Raw genomic sequence first — 14,503 nt, 5'->3', positions numbered from 1 at the left:
TGTTTTCTTTCTGTGGGTGGACAACAGGGAGGGTCCTAATGGACTCTCTGGTCTGCTCTGCGTGACCCATTCACGTCTGCCTGAGGCCTGTGTCTGGGCGCTCGTAGCAGCAGGCTTGGCATCCAACCTCCTAGTTCCTTCTTCTGCAAAAACAGTCGTCATACCCTGTCCCTATATTATTACTAACATGAAATAAATTGTTGCTAAATAAAAATAATTAAAGATACTTAATAAGTCTTCAAGATTATTGGATTAATGCAGTATGTAGGCATATAAATTATCTACATTTACTCCAACTTTTCATGTAGTTCTTCAGTTTTTCAGTTTTAAATACTTAGCTCAACCCCTAGCTCCTTTTCTCAAACTCAGATGCATATTTCTCTCCTTCAGTTTCATCTTCCATTTATTGTACATGATTATGGTATTTGAATTTTATTTATTATGCAATCACCTCTTCAGTACAATTCTAAGCACACACACACACACACACACACACACACACACACACACACACACAGAGGCACACAGGTAAATTCTCTATCTCATATAACACCAGGCTTGTTTTATAATAGGACTTATAATTATTTAGAATTTGACAAAAATTTAATAAAGTGTAATTCTACATTTCCATTCTCCTTATCAGTAAATCAAATCATAGGCATATTTGCTGGAGCATTTCAAAGCTGTTTTTATGAACTATGAAAATTGGCATTTATAAGAACATTTGCAATTGACATTTATAAGAAGTCTCGTTAGGCCATTTAAAGGTACATTTATAAATGCATGTCCACTTAAAAGTAATTTTTAAGACCAGACATGTTTTGTTTTGTTTTTAATCAAGTGATTTATTTTTTTAAATTTACATATGCAACTAGTCACATATACGTGATACGTGAATAATTATAGGGGGTGTAAATCATCAAAAACTATTTTTCTGCACGTTCATATTTGATCTTATATTTCCATAAACAATGTAGTATTATCTTTGTCTTTAGAATAATTTTTTATGGGTTCAGCCAAAATGAAATATGCAAGTATATATTCTGGGGCAATTTGGCTTTACCTGTTGCAGTTAGGGTGATTAAAAATTATCTACTTATTTTCATATTGAACCTAATGCAATGTATTTATGGGTTATCAAACATTAGGGATGCCATAATCTGAAGAAAAAGTCATTCCAAGGAATGACTGCCCCCACAGGAATCTGCCCCACAAGAGAGAGATTTATAGTCAAAGTGTTAAGAAATTTATTTACAGAGAAATTTCATAATGTTCAGCATTATCTGTGAGAAAAAAAACAACTTAGAAAATTTGGAAGAGAAAATAATATTTGTAGTTTGATAATGGCTACATCCCCAAGATATGCAGTAAAAATACACTTAATGGAAAAACTTTAGACATGTTCACTTTACAATCATGAAAAATCATGGATACTTGATCTCATTGTTTAAAATAATACTTGCAGATGCTTGAATATAATTTTAAAAAATGAGAATTGGAAGGGAATAGATGAAGCTTCCATCATTTTAAGATAATATGATTATCACTGTGGAAAACCTAACAAAGTCATCTAGCTACTCAAGTTTTTGAGAGATTTTGGTGATATTTGGCCAAATGTAACATGACTTTTTCTACACCAGCAATGAGCACCTAGAAAATGCAGGGAGACCTGCCAGAGTATGGTAAATAGGGTAGAAATCACATATAATTCAATATTGAATTATTACCATTAATAAAATGTCCTGACCAATCAAAGCAGGCAGGATTCAGCTGCCTGTACTAAAGGATGTGACATCAGCAGTGGGCAGTTTTCTGCCCCAGCCTCAGCTTTGGTAAGGACGACTCGTAGTGTTGCGGCATTGAATGCCTTCCAAAGAAGAACAAGAGCAATTGGAGGAATAACAACCTGGATTTTACCTATCCAAATCCAGAAAAATGGTTCAGGAAGAATAGGTGTAACTCAGGGAAACATTGTCTATCACCCTGAGTGTCCTACCATTTCTCTAGGAATGGTCCCATCTTGTCTACCTTCTCTTCCCCCCTGTAAAAAATTCTAACTGTGATTATTTTGATCTCACTTCTGTTTGTGAATGGGAATTGATAGGAGTACAGTGGAAGTCAGTCACCTAATGTCTCAGATCTGAAGTCAGTGCGTTACCATAGTTTTACAGTGTTATAGGATATAATATTTATATATCACTCAAATAGTTGTGAAAGCTATAATATCTTAGGGAATAACTGAACAAGGAATGCTCATCATTAGGAAAAATTTATAACTATACAAGCAAATTGTACAAGCAAATACCATACTACTCTATTAAAAATGATCTGAAGAAATAAGAAGATTTCACATATTAGTGAATGAAATGGCTGAAATTTTTCTTCTCATTTTAAACTAGGAACTAAATGCAGCACCAAACAGCTAATAATAAATACTACTAATAAAAAATAAATAAAAGTAAAATAAATAAATTCTATCCAATGACAAAAAAATGTTAAAAAAAAAGATCATGAAATATGTGTTTATAATAATTAATGTTTCTTGGGGGAAAGCATGATGGGGGCTTACCCTACTAAATATTAGCACACAAAAGAAGCTGCAGAATACAAAGCAATGATTCAGAATAAAAACAAATAAGAGATGATCTATGTTTGTGTGGTAACCAATATAAGATAAAGCACATAAAGCAGTCAACAAAATCAGTTATGAAAAGATGTAAATTTCATATGCAATCTTGGGAAAATGGGATCACTATTTGAAGAACAAAAAAACCCTAGATTTTTATCTTTCCCTAATAAAAATGTGACTCCAAATGGAGGACAGGATGTTGAGAATGTCTTGGACATCTAGTCATGGGGAAGTACTGCCCTTTGTAGAGGTGGAGAATTGGTAGCAACCCCGTGTCAACCAATAGGGATACAGACCTGTAAAATGTCGATACTATGCAGCAGGAAGCAAAATCTCAATGTACATATACCTGTGTGGGTGTTTGTGTCTTTAAATACATATACAGAAGGTGCCAAAAAAATGTATACACATTTTAAGAAACGAAAAACTGTGTTAAAATTGTAATACTTAATATATACCGATAACAAAAGATGAGTACAAGTCATGTGTATACATATTTTTTTGGCACCCTGGTATATAAATATCTGTGTGTGTGTGTGTGTGTGTGTGTGTGTGTGTATCAAAATAAGTGACAGGGACAAGGAAGAAAGAGATGTTGTTTGGCTACTCCGCAGTAATAGTATGGATCCCCATTCAACAGTCGGTTGCAGTGTCAAAACTGATGATGCCACACTCATGAAGCTTTCTGGGGAGAGTGGGGTGACTCCCAAGATCGTCAAAAAGGTGGCTTAAGAGAGCAAGGAAAGGAGACTAGTTGGAGTGTTTACTGTGGTTAGGATGTGGGCTGGGGTGAGTGTTTCCATGCATGGAAACGGGCTTCGTGATTTGAACTTTCTATCTGCACCAAAGGCGAGAGAACCCATGCTTTCTCATCAACTATCAGCTGTGGGGCAAAGGGTAAGGAGGGGTGGGGGTGGAATTGAAGCTGTAGATCTGTCAGTAAACAAAAAAATGAACTCAGATTCTTTAGTATAAGATAGATCTACAGAAGAATAGCATTTATATATCTGTAAGTAGACAGACACAGACAAACACACACATGCACACACACCCCGATATGCATTTCCCAAGAATAGGTACACACTCAACACCTTCAAATGCACTAGAGTTGAAGCCTATAGAGACAGAGGGGGAAACAAGAGGGCCTATAGAGACAGAGGGGGAAACAAACCAGCAATCTTAAAAATGCATGTTGACAATGGAATGGAATAATACATATCACAATAAAAATATCACCATTGATTAAGAATATGCTGTATTATATGCATTATCTTAGTGAATCAACCTTTAAAATAATTCAAAGGAAAATGAGTCATGAGAAGCTACAACAAAGATATTATACCAGAACTTGGATAATTATCTCTGCCCACTGCAGGATTTCTGCTTCTAGTGACTCAATTATGACAGACTGAGTATGTCCTTCCCCGAGAGATATTTTACGAGCTCTGACACATTTTTATCCATAGCTCTTTATTTAAATGTTTATAAAATGTCAGTGAAAAAATGGTGCCATTTGTAGCAAGCCTGAAGATGTGCCTAAGAAGTGCTGGAGGAGGTGATTATGATAAAGAAAGAAACCTTGTTTAATAAAAATATGCATCCAGATGCAGCCATTAGTTTTCCTTTCTTATAATATCATTGGTGAAATAGAATAGGAATGCATAAACAATGTAAGAAGAAATAAAAATAACATTTGCCTAGTGAACAACTCTACCTACCATGGGGGGCAGTCTGTTTTTTATCTTATCTAGAAAATATCACTGATTTTCTTTCCTAGTTTTTCACACTTCTGATTACCTGAAATATAAAATGCCCTGAGATCTGCATGATTCCTTTCCTCATTTCCTACTGGTCTCTGATCAGATATCACCTTCTAAGGGGGGGCTTAATCTATCACCTCATGTAAAATGAGAACCCCCCCGTCTTAAGGCTGGCATGCGCTAAACCCTTCTCCTTGCTTTTCCTCTCTCCTTAGTACTTATCATCATTCAGTTCATTACATATTTACTTGAATGTTTGTTTATAGTATCTACTTCTAGTATATGAGCTCTGCTATTTTGTCAGCCTCCAGAAATATTTTCAGTGATAAAAACAAAATAAAAGAAAGCAAAACAAAATAAAAACCCAGGATTAACCTCACTGAACAAGTCATTTTGTTATCAGTGGCCAGACATTGAGTCCTACAGTTTGTTGTTCTGATTTTCCTATCTTATTGAAGTAAATATTTTGATTAGTAATTGGCTATGGACAAGATATACTTTAAGCCCCTTCTCTGTTCACATTTCGAAACATTAAAAATTAATAATCTGTATATACTGATATATTTTGATAAATAATATGAGTGGTCATATCAATTTGTAGTTAAAAACACACTAATATATTTAAATTGAATATCTGTGTCAGGAAACTCCATGGTGTGTTTAATTCTTTAATTCCATCCTTACGTGTGTTTAATTCTTTTTATATACTTCTTACAATATTATAATATTTTTTTCTATTTGAATACATTTTTTCTTCATTTGGGATATCTTTAGTAGGGGAATTTACTTTCCTTTCCTCTTGCAAAAACATAACATAAACTGTTGTCTACCTAGATAGCATTCAACCAGCACCCCGGGAATTTTTCCATGACAGAATTTCTTATTAGTGCAAATTCTACTGTCTTCCTCATTGTCACACACCTCAAAAAAAGTCAGCTACATTCCTAGCCAAAGGAGCTACCTCCTCTTGGGTAGAAACCAACCTTCTAATACTTATAATCTATGCAGTATAAACTAATTCCTTGCTGGTGACCAGGTTAGGCATTAGCCTACTTTTGCCAGTGTTCATTGAGAAACTGGTGTGGGCAGACAGTGACTTCTGGTTCTGAGATTTTTTTTTTTTTCCTCTTAAATACATGAGGGAGAAAATGGCCTCTTTCACGCCTCTGGACACTGTTGTCTCTGGATGTGAGAACTGAAATTGCTGTTACCATTAAATGACTGACCAGAATGAGATCTAGCCTGAGGATAAAGCAAACACAGGGAGCAAAGCAGAACTAAGGGAAATGCAGAAACGTGGACTGGGAACCTTGGTCATGCGGTGCTTAGAGCCACCATATGTTTGAACCTTCTCATTATGTGATACATTTCCTATTGCTGAACTGAGTAGATTAATGTTTACTTCTCGCATCCAAAAACAGTATTACTGATATAAAGCATAGAAGGTATCAGTGAGATAGCTAATAACAAAAGGGATTCTTTGTTGTTGTTTGCTAATGCCAACTGCTGGTGAAGGCATGAGGAAAATTATACTCCCTGATGTTCTCGTTGGAGCATAAATTAGTGCAGTCATTTTGGAGGGCAATTTATTTGTAGGAATAAAAGTGTTAATGTACTCAGATCCTGCAGTTTCAATTACTCATCATCCACCATAAAAAAGGTTCACATATATACAGATGACATGTACAAGGCTATTCATTCCAATCTTGTTTTAATTAAGAAAAGTGGGAATAGTCAAGATTTTTCATTATTAATGAAAAGAGGAGATAAAAATGAAGGGGATTTTGAAGAGCTCCGTTACTCTCTTTTGTTTTACCTGCCCTCTTTACCTTGGCGCACCCAAAGCTTCTATGGCTTTGAAAAGATTTCAAACATAATGTAAGCTGCAACATAAAGGTAATCGTGGTCTCTGGAATGCAAGAATGAGATTATATACTAGAGTTTTTGAAAGGAAAAACATTCAAACTGTTGGTTTTTTTGTTTTGTTTTGTTTTGTTTTTTGTTTTCACTCTTCCCTTAATGAGTTAAAGCTGAGAACCCAACTACTGATTTTTTCCTGTAGTTCAGGAAAAAAACTCATTCTACATATGTCACCTAAGTCACTCTAAGGTATTATCAGTGTTACAACTTGGCACAGGTGAAACAATACCTGCTACTCACCTGGATAATGAAAATTTGGAATAGACAAAATCAGAGAAACAGAAAAGAAAAATGGTGAGATGAGTATGAACAGAACTTTTCTCTCAGAGCATTGTGCTAAGGAGGAAGAGAAAAGTGAGGAAGAAGGGTTTGCTGAGAATTCTGCATCGGTCACCTTTCACTTATCCAAAGTGTCATCATGTTTGATTAGTGTACCTCAGTAGCTGAATTCACTGCCCGTGCAGTACAGTCTGTCTGAGAGGGCTTGGGGTTCTCTCCCTATGTCACCCTCAGTAAGTTGCCTTGTGGATATTTAAGTGAGAGTAATGGACCTGTCTGTTATGGTGGCTGCGACACCTGGAAGAGATGAACCTGCAAAGGAGAGAAGCATTGGGTCACTGGATCAATCAGCTGATGGATGAAGTGACTCAGGGGTTACATTGAGGAGGAAATATACAAGGCAGAGTTCTAAGGGGCTCTAAGGTTAGAGGAAAGAGATAATATGTTAGCTCTTTCTTTGAGGTCATTTATAAATGTTTCCAAGGCTCACACCACCAAGGAAGACAAGCAACATTGCTCTAAACACCAGAGGATGTGCAGAAAGTTTTGCCCAGGGACTGTAATTCTTCCCCATCTCTTGAGTTCATGGAGCTGTATCCTTCTTTATGCTTCTCACTTCCTCATATCTGTTTTTCAAGAGCCACTCGAGGAGTGGAGAGGGATATCTGGGTGACTGATTTCATAAACCCTAATGAGCACTGTTTAAAAGGCATTCTTATTTATTTTTTTTTTTTTTGTCTAGGAATAATCTGTAACTGTATTGTATTTGAGAATCAGAAAGAAAGACATACTACATTTAGTCTGCACATCAGAGAATTACCATGAGTTAAGAATTTTAGAGCAATTTCAAAGGAGGCAAGTCTATACGTACAAAGAAAAAACTATCCCTAATATATGTCACTACGTGAAGAAGTAGAAGAATGATTCAAGCAGTGTGATACTTTTTGTGAAGAGAATCACCCCTCACCCCCACCCCACCCCACACACAGATGAAATGTCAATGCACAGCAAAACACTGGAAGGAAACAGGCTCCATGGTTAATAGTGAATGTCCTTGAGAGAAGAAGAAAAAACAAATCAGATGAAACTTAGCTTTGGTGATATTTTTTAACTTCTTAGAAGGAAATAGAGCTAATTACCTAATAGTTTTAAAAATATTTTGATGTAAATGAAATTCAATACAGGGGAAAAAACAAGCAAACGATTGAGAGTCATTCCAGAGATTTGGAAGTACACGGTGACTGCATAGAATGAATTAGCTACACATTTAGTCCAAGTTTTGTTAAAATCAAAGGCGTCACATCATTTCCTACTTTGTGCACTTAATTTTGGCAAGTAAACCTAGAACTTGTGCTTGTCAGTCTTAGCTCAGCCAATTGTGAGCACAAAGAGGAAGAAACATAGGGCACTGATATCAGTACCTGGTATGCTTAACCTAACATTTAGCTTAGAGATGTCCCCAAAGTTTCTTTCATAATCACAATAATAACTGATATTCATCGTCCCAGGACCTTTGTTTAAGCACTTAATATGCATCATCTCCATCTTCCCATATATCAAAACTTGTAACAAAGTCATTTATTGCCCTAATTTTACAGAAGAAACTGAGGCATACAAAATTTGAAGCTAGCTCAGCCTTTAGCAGGACTGAATGAAGTGTAGATTAAATTCAGGTGTTCTATTTTATAGTTTATGTTCTTCATTTCTACGGTAAAGAGCTACCTTGAGTTCCAATGACTAGATTACTGAAAAGTCTCTGTGACTCAGAAACTTTCTTATATCTTATTTGCTTATTATCTGTGCCTTTATTACAAGCTTCCATAAAGAGAAGGTTTTTCCCAAATGGCCCAGCAGCTCTCTTTTCTACGTAATTTCTTACATACCCCCCTTATATCTGTCTAGCTGTGAGAGGATTTTGGAAAATCTTTGAAGCTTCAGAATTCTGGGTATAGAACTGTGTTTACAGTATAGTCAGCTACCTAGACATATTGCCTGAAATCTCTGAGTTTGTTTCCTTCTCTGAATGTCAGAAAGCAACAGACCCTGTAGTGTTCCTATGCTATAGTTTTAGAAAAGTACCTACTCTTCCCTTATGCCCCTGTAATGATCTCTTAGCAATTTCTATAAGAAGTCTTTCCATTACAGACTAACCTCCTTTCAGTGGAGCTTTTAAACCTAATTTGAATATATTAATAGCATTTAAACACAAGTTGTACAGAATGTAATTTTCCTGCCATCAGAGTATGCTGTCCTCTTCAGTGACTTGCAAATTTTCTTTTTAAACAATATAAACTGCAAAAAATACAATGTACTAAATAAATGAAAAGGCCAAGATATCACAGAAAATAGAGAAAGCATTAACATATAGATTAACCCCATCAAAGGGTGATATTTGATGGGATATTGAATGTGATTCATACATCATAAATTAGAAGAGCAGAAGCTTTTTTTTTGAAAAGCCTCTAATTCAGCAGTCAGCCTTAGTTCTGACATGAAAGTTTAATATAAATGCACTGTGCATGAATACCAATTACTAAGATAAAAGAGAAGCTCATGGTGATTAAGAGATTATAGTCTTTCAAGATGCAATTAATGGCAGAAAGTTTCCTTTCAGTTATTCCTAAAGCAAAAATGTATGGATTCATTTTTATTTTATATTCCAACAAATTAAAACTTTAAGAGCATGAGCTCAAGACATTTTATAGCTCGATAATTGCATTAGATAAAGTACATTTTTACATGATTTATTTTTTCGTTCCAACTGATTATTCATTGTAAATTTTGCTGTTTATCAACATATATAATCATAAACAAGTCCTCCCATTCCTAAAACCTTTTTTTATTTCCTTTTCTAGACTTCCTGCAATGTCAGAGTATGAAGAAACTACAAAATACATATAAAAATAAACAAAAAAATTCTTAACAAATTTTATTCAAACACTTGATATTTAGCCACTGTCTTAAGAGATTGTTTGCATAATTCACTTTAATTTAAAATTAAATTCCTTTGAAATCACTGAATTCTGTTTTATTGGGGTTCTAAAATTTCAAATACATACAGTCTCATCCATTCTTTCCTACTTCAAATTCTGTCAGATATAAGCAAGGCGAGACTTAGCCAAATAAGTAAATAAGGCAAGACTTATTTATATTTACATTTCAGAGCCAGAACAAGCAGCTCCATCCCCTAGCTCCCAAATGGGTGGTCTTTCCATTAAAACCTAGTGAATCAAATGAGGAAAATGAACTATGAAAATACTCTTAGGAAAATAGGAATATGTTAGCTTAAAAACATGTGGCTGTAAGGATACTTCTTAAAACTTACTATGTTGTATGGTAAATTATTTCTACCAAGATATTGACCAATTTTTCTCATTCTCAAAATTAAGTATAGAAGGAAAAGAGTTTAAATTGAGGAGATTTTATTTAATCAACTGTTCTCAGGATTTGTATCACCAAACTCCCACGATCCCTTTTCATCCCACTAAACAATGTAATTTGTTTTTTTTGCTTAGTTTGAGAAATAAGAGTAAGATTAAATTACCACTTTCCTCATTTGCTCTGCACATTAATAAGTATTTTTCTTGAAATTGTAATTATCAATGAAAGTTTGGTTGTTCATACAGAAAATAAAGCTAGCAAACAAAAAGGTATAATAAGTTTTGTGTAACTCTTTATCCCCAATTCTCCCTTGTCTTATATCAGAATCACAAACCCTGCTTTCTTATATTTTGCATTTCCTAATATACACCTGCCCCTATTTTTGTTTTTTAGACATTTTTAGTATCTTATTTTTATACCTCTCATGCATTTTATAATGTCCATTGGGCACATTTTTGTTTTTTTCCTGAGGTCTCAACCATTTGCTTTGGCAGTTTTAAATTAAATTTTTTCAGCTATGAGATAGTCAGTGAAGTTGTTTTATTTCACCTCCATTTGTTTTGCTCCCTAATTTTTTCCAGTGTATATTTTGTTACAACATATAACATTTAATATAATCTTTCATCTACTATAGCCTTACGTTTAGTATTAGATCTACATTTAATTATATTTACAGCTTACCAATAGTCCTTTTACCACATTTTTCTTGGAATTCCTTTGTTGGAGTAGATGATAATCTTCTATAGTCATCAGGAGGAATTCCCTACATTTTGTATGTTTCAAACAGTTATTTTCTATTGTGTTGATATGAATAGCTTGTTTGGTTATTAAATGCTTGGCTTGAATTATCTTTCCTTAAACTTCTTGACAATGTTGCTCATCCTGCCTTTCTCTCTTGCTGTCAGAGATTGTGATCACAACCAAATTTTCTTTCAGGTAGTGACTTCTTTGGTGGACAGTACAGAGGATTTTTTCTTTAGTATTAAAATCTATTGATTTACTTGGGTATGCCTAGAAATTGATAATTGTGAATCAAATTCCCTGGGCACATATGGTTACTGTCAGTGTACAGATTCTGGTTCTTTTATTTGGGGGAAGTTTTCTTGGCTATGGTCTCAACAATTAGTTCTGTTTCATTTATTTTGCTTATTCTTTACAAATTTTAATTATATGACTGTTGGATCTTCTTAGACTATCTTTTACCTCCATCACACTTTCTCTGATCATTATTTTGTCATTGAGATATTTCATTTTATTTTCATTCTTATTTTCAATTTTGTTTGTCAATGAATGTGTGTTAGTGTGTACTCTATTGAACTGTATTATGTTTTAATAACACACTTTAATGTTTTAATCAAAATTATTTTCCCTTGAGCTCTGGGAGGGATTCTCATCTCAGAAATGTATTGTCGTTTTTCTCTTTTCTTCTTGTAAAATGTTTGTAGCGATAACGTTAGAGGTTTTCTGTTCATTTTTAAACCCTCAACAGCAATAAGAAGTGATGCTGTGTTGTCAGGAGTAACACTGGGATGGCTGACATGTTTTCTAATATTGACTGTGACTTTGTTTCTTACTATAGCATGACACAATTGTATTAATCATTTTCAGCTTTTTAGTGAAGAGAGTTGTTTTTTTTTTGTTTTTTTGTTTTTTTGTTTTGATTTTGTGAATCTCTATTGATTCTGTAAAACCATTAGTTTTCATTTCTTTATTCACTATTTTTCACCTTGCCATCTACCCACAAATGTTATTTGGCCCTTTCAAGTCACCTCCCTTTCCCCAAAAGTGATCCTCCCTGAGATTGCCACCTGAGGTACAGCATCCTCTCAAGCTCCTATTCGATCCCCCAGTGTACCGTGTTGACATGTACCTTATCTCAGACCTGTGTCCAGTATTTCCCCATGCAAGATGGTATGCTCTCATTCACAATGTGATTTTATCTGTGAGTCACAGGCATAGATTCCTGACAAATGTTCTTTCCTGGGCAGTCTGCATCTGATTATTCATGGTCTACAGAATTGGATCTGATGGTACAGAATGTTTCCCTACTTACGTATGCAAAAACAGTTTGGAGGACACTCTGTCTCTGAATTTTGCTATAGAACTAAGTAGAGTTTGGGTTTTATTTTCTCTTCTTGACGATCTGGGTTTTGGACTGCAATTTGTGCATCAGCCATTATCCTAGAACATGGTGAAAGTTTGTGTTTAATTTTTTTTCAAAATCACCATTACATAGAAATAGAATTCCCTTCTGTGATCATAGAAAATATATGGCACATGACATATAACTATAGGTTTACCAACTGGTTGCATCAAGGGGTAATAAAATTATAGAAAATATAAAGTTTTTAGAGACTCATTCATGTAACTTTTAAAAAAGAAGCTTGGAAAATCATATTACCAAACATTATTTCAACCACCTTCTTCAAGTTATTAATATTTTTAAATCAATATATCAGTGTAGTGTACTAATTTACAAATTTCACATTTTTTCCTCCAGATATTTCACCTAAAATTACTCTAGCTAAGTAATATGCTTAATTTTTACATTTGTGTTTCAGTTCTTTTTGTGCTTTTAGTGAAATTGTCTGCAATTTCTTAAATTTATGTAGTTCTACATTAAAGGAAAATAGTAAACACAACGTTTAGTGTGTAATGTAGGAAACTTTACAAGCAAGAACTCTAATAACCAAATATAATATTCACAGACAATAAAATATTCTGAAATCAACAGCATGTAAAGAGTGAAAATGAATAAATGTATTAACAAATAAAAACTTTCAAGGGCAGTCCAAAAATGATCCAGGCAATAAAGCTCTACACTAAGTTAATAAATTTGTTTTATTTAAAGTCTGCCTAGAACACTGAGCCAACCTCAAAGGATCTCGTAAAGACTCGAGGCTAATGGACTATATCACACATTAATGCCAAACGCATGGGTACCTGGCATCCCTACAGATGATGTAGCCAAAGGCCAGTACTGCAGTGGTTTATAAGGCTAATGCTAGATTTCTAACAATAGAGTAATAGCAGCAGGAAGTACAACAATAGGGCAGTTCAGAGTAAAAAGCTACAGCTAGGCAAAATGAAGTGCGTCAGCATGGGACAAGCCAACAGAAAATGCTAGAAATGCAAAACCCAAGAAAAGTAAAAACAAAAGCCATCTCAAATGATAACCTGTGATTACTGTTATGCTATTGAGCAAAACATCAAAATAACATTTTTCACTCAAACGCATACATTTATCATTAAAATTAACACACACACACACGTCTTTGAGGACTTTACGTGTTCAACTATTTGGAAGAGAATGACCAACACATTTTCTACATTCCAAAATTATACCATTATTTAATACACTTAATGATAGGAAATTGTGTATGTTCAGGATGAGACACATTTACAATCTATTTATTTCCTGTTTTAGAAGAGCAAAATTGACCTAGGCGAGACAAAAACAAAACAAAACAAACAACCAAAAAAACCCCCAAAAAACTAGAATGTAAAAGTGTGCTTCAAGAGATGTATAAAACCAATAAACAAACAAACAAAAAATTACCAAATCCTGGGGCAATTCTCAGCTGTCAGGAGCTGGTTTGTACGTTTGTTTGGAGGAGAGAGTCCCAGCAGTGGGAAGTGGGTTGAGGACAATATTGGAACCGTGCCTTTGTCTCCCCTTTCCATTGTTTTCGGAGGGTCACTGTTCCCAGGGTCAGTATGAGGTGCAAAACAACATCACACTGTAGACCCCCAGTGCTCACGAGGTGACATCATGGCAGTTCTAAATCCTGCTGGACCAAGAAGTTGATGAAGACCTGGCCTGGGCATCCTCCCCTCCAAACTATTGCTTCCAACCCTCAGGGCTAGTGGATAACATTCTAAAAGTAACTTTATCACTCCACGCTGCTCCTTTAGAGTTTAAAAATCAACTCTGAAAGAAGAAGTTGCTGGTGGAGAGATAGCACACCAAGATACCTTTTTCCCCGAAAATAAGACCTAGCTGGACAATCAACGCTAATGCATCTTTCGGAGCAAAAATCAATATAAGACCTGGTATAAGACCTATAAGACCTAATAATAATATATTATTATTATATTATATTATATTATTTTATTGTATTATATTATATTATATTATATTATATTATATTATATTATATTATATTATATTATATTATATTATATTATATTATATTATATTATATTATAATGACTCGGTGTTATATTATAGTAAAATAAGACTGGGCCTTATATTAATTTTTGCTCCAAAAGATGCATTAGAGTTGATTGTCTGATTAGGTTTCATTTTCAGGGAAATACACCATGTGGCGGCAGTGTGGAAAGCCTGTGTTTCTTCTTGCAAAGACTTATCTTTTCCTTTTCTAATTCCACAATCGGGAGCCTAGACTTTGGTCTTCTTTGGCTACACAGTGCCATATACCGTAATTCCTAACTCCAAAGGAAAATGAGCTCAGATGAACAAACTAATTATCTATAGACAGTACAATCTCTATAAAAGGAAGACAACATATAT

Source organism: Rhinolophus ferrumequinum, chromosome 18, assembly GCF_004115265.2.
Source record: "Rhinolophus ferrumequinum isolate MPI-CBG mRhiFer1 chromosome 18, mRhiFer1_v1.p, whole genome shotgun sequence".
Lineage (NCBI taxonomy): Eukaryota > Metazoa > Chordata > Mammalia > Chiroptera > Rhinolophidae > Rhinolophus > Rhinolophus ferrumequinum.
This window is presented reverse-complemented; position numbering follows the sequence as displayed.